The sequence below is a fragment of the Hylobates moloch genome, unplaced genomic scaffold (genome assembly GCF_009828535.3).
Source record: "Hylobates moloch isolate HMO894 unplaced genomic scaffold, HMol_V3 SCAFFOLD_2, whole genome shotgun sequence".
NCBI classification, from domain to species: domain Eukaryota; kingdom Metazoa; phylum Chordata; class Mammalia; order Primates; family Hylobatidae; genus Hylobates; species Hylobates moloch.
Window position 1 is genome coordinate 29042356 of NW_026652277.1, and position 3473 is coordinate 29045828.

Sequence of the window (3473 nt, forward strand, 5' to 3'; positions counted from 1 at the left end):
TCTCAACTCACTGTAACCTCTGCCTCCTGGGCTTAAGCAGTTCTTCCACCTCAGCCTCCTGAGTAACTGGGATTACAGGCGCATACCACCATGCCCAGCTAATTTATATATATACATATATACATATATACATATATACATATATATATGTTTTGTATTTTTTGTAGAGGTGGGGTTTCACCATGTTGGTCACGTTGGTCTTGAGCTCACCTGCCTCAGCCTCCCAGAGTGTTGGGATTACAGGCATGAGCCATCGCGCCCAGCCTAAATTTTGTCTATTTTCTATTTAACATAATTTTACTCTTCTAGAGCTTATGCAATGATCATAATATTTAAATGAAAAAATATACCAACAATAAATGAGTCATATGTAAATAAAGATATCAGCACCTTCAGTGCCCACTAATTTCTAATTCCTCTTTCAAATGATAGCAAATTAATATGTAACACAGAAAGTATATACCAATCATAGAATTCTACAATTTTAGGGATTAACTTGATTCAGTTAGCATCTGAGGAGCTCTTATTTCAAGGAATAAAAACAAACTGAATAATTCCACCATTCCCCAACCTCCCCCTACATAAACCAGCAGTTCTTACATTTGGTGTTATATACTTTAATGAGTTTGAAAAATTAATTTTTTCTCAATTACATCACCTGTACCTATTGAATCAATATGGAAAATCCTATTGTTTGCATATAATCAACAGATTACTTTCCTACCACCCTGTAGTTACTTGAACAGAACTATGTTTTATGAAAAAAGCAAAAAAAAAAACCCTAATTACTGGAATTATCTTCATTTTTAGCAAATTCATATAAACATGTTTTTATTTCTTTGCAAAATTATCTCCAAATTATTTTGAGGGTAAAAATGCAAATGGCAAAATAATCATCAACCTCATTCTATGATTCTACATCACACACATATTTAATTTTCTTAAATTTCAGTGAATATGCCTGAGAAACAAAGAAGGAAAGAAAAGAGCTGAGAGATGGAAAGAAAAGAAAGACAGGAGGAAGATAAATAATTTACATTGTACAGATAATACCCTTCTCATTACCTTGATTTAGCATATGTCCTAGAGAGGAGGAGGAGATTGGACACAAGACTCTCAATTGGTCATTCTCAACTCTCTAGTGTAAAGATTTTTCATAAATAAGCATGATTCTAGTGTTTTAAATGTGCATTTTTATACAAGCTGAACTCAAAATACAATGTAATCTTTATCTTGAGTTGAGCTGCAGAAGTAGCAATACATTCCAAAGTTTTAAGACCAGTTATTTCATTCTTCAGAAAATATGCTGTGTGCACAAACTATATTTTATAGTGGATATAAAGGACTTTCAAGGGAAACGTTTGTGATATGACGTGCTCTTGCACAGAGGCTATACAAAATACTCCCCATATAATCTGTGACTATGTTGTATGTTGGTGTTTAGAACAATGTGGTCAGGATGTTAATCAATCACCTTGGAGTCAGCACAGTGGCTCATACCTAGCTCTGGCTCATGGTCTCCATCTTTAAATCATAGCTTCTCTAGTCCTCCTTTTGTTGGCTGAGTTTTAATTCCAAAGAAATTGTCTGACGTTTGTTTGTTTGTTTGCTTGTTGGAGTATTTTTTGATTGCCTTCCAGGAAACATTCATCACTGCTACAAGACGTGAGTCCTTGCATATTTGAAGATGTCTTTCTATTATCTTTATATTTGAACATGAGTTTAATCAATGGATAAAAATTTCTTGGAACACGTTATTTCCCTAAGAAGTTTGAAGAATTTCTCAACTGTCTTCCAATGGGTATTGTTGTTTTACAAAATTTCAAGGCCATATTGATTTATTAAACTTATGAGTAATTTGATATTTTTTAACCTGTCACGTATAAAATTATTTCCTTATCCAAAGACCTACTAACCTCATTTGAATATATATTAACTTTATTCTTTTGCGTAAATTTTGATTGTGACATGATTAATCTTTCTGAATCTAGATGTAGTTTTCCTTTTATAGGAACAGTTTCTTTTCATTCATATATCACCATTGAGCTGGAGAGTTGGGGATAGGGCCATGGTATTTTAATATATTAAAATGACATTAAAGCTCTCTTTTTGAGATTCAGCCATTTTTTTAAATTAAGTATTGCTCTGGTTGCTGTAAGCTTTTTGTTAGTTTCCAGAATTCTGAAAGCTAATTCTAACAATTTTTGTCTGTTTATTGCTTTTGTGAAGGGATAGACTTTTGGAATTCCCTACTCCATTTTTGATGACTGTCTTGTATTTTTGTGTAATTTTTCTCATCCCATGTATTTGATTCTTTTCAGAAACTCTATGAATGTGTTGGATAACTTATTCTATGGCTATAATTTCCTTTATAATCTTGTTAAATTATTTCATTTTTTGTTTGATTCCTTTCAAACCTACCCTTTATGCTCTGTTTCATGTAATAGAAATCTTTATTTCTGCATCTAATATGATTTTATTTTTATAATATTTTTTATTCTTTGGGTTTCATTTAATTGACTATTTCTTTAAATTTCTTTAGTTCTCATTCACTAATTTTATTGGCATTTTAAAGTACTTATTATTTATCTGACATTTCTTTATCATGACTCTTTTTTCTTTTGTATAAAACCTTTACATAGGTTTTAGTGATTTTTTAAATTGAGTTTTGTTTATCTTTGAATGTGTGTGGATGGAAGTTGTTCTTTCTGGCCAGCTATTTCCCAAAACAAAAGCCTAAGTTTTGGTCTTGGTGACAGGAGTTTGGGTAGAGTTCTGTTGTTCTGTTACCACTGAACACTTTCTGATGAATGTCTACTCTGGTATATGAACTTTTCATGCCTTATAATGAAGCTCCCACCTTTTAATTTTTATGTAATAATTTGTCTCTCAAATTTCTTTGGCTCTCTAAGTCAGCAACTGCAAAACTGACAACTAAATTTTACCTTTACTCTAAATCATTACAGAATCTATTCTGGTGAAATGGCTTCAATTCCAATGTCTTCATTTAATTTTACTTCTCTTGCCACCTTTTGTTGTTACGTAGGACTCACGAACGTTCACACAGTCCTTTGGAGCAATCATATAATTGGAGTCTAAGTACTATGGTTTGAGTTTGTCCCCACCAAAACTCAGGTTGAAATTTGATCCCAAATGCAGTGACATTGGGAGATGGGACCTAGTGGGACGTGTTTGGGTGAAAGGGGTGGGTATCTTATGAATGGCTTGGTAGTGAGTTGGTTCTTGCTGTCTGAAACTGGATTAGTTCTCATAGGAGTATTCCTGGAAAGAGTGGTTATTCTAAAGCCAGGAATTTAGCCCCTAAGATTTTCTTTCTTCACATGTTTCCACTTCCCCTTTGACCTTCTCTGCCATGTTATGACACAGCACAAACTTGCCATAAACCAGGGCTATGCCCTTGAAGTTTTTAGCCTGTAGAATTGTGAGCTAAATAAATCTCTTTTCTTTATAAA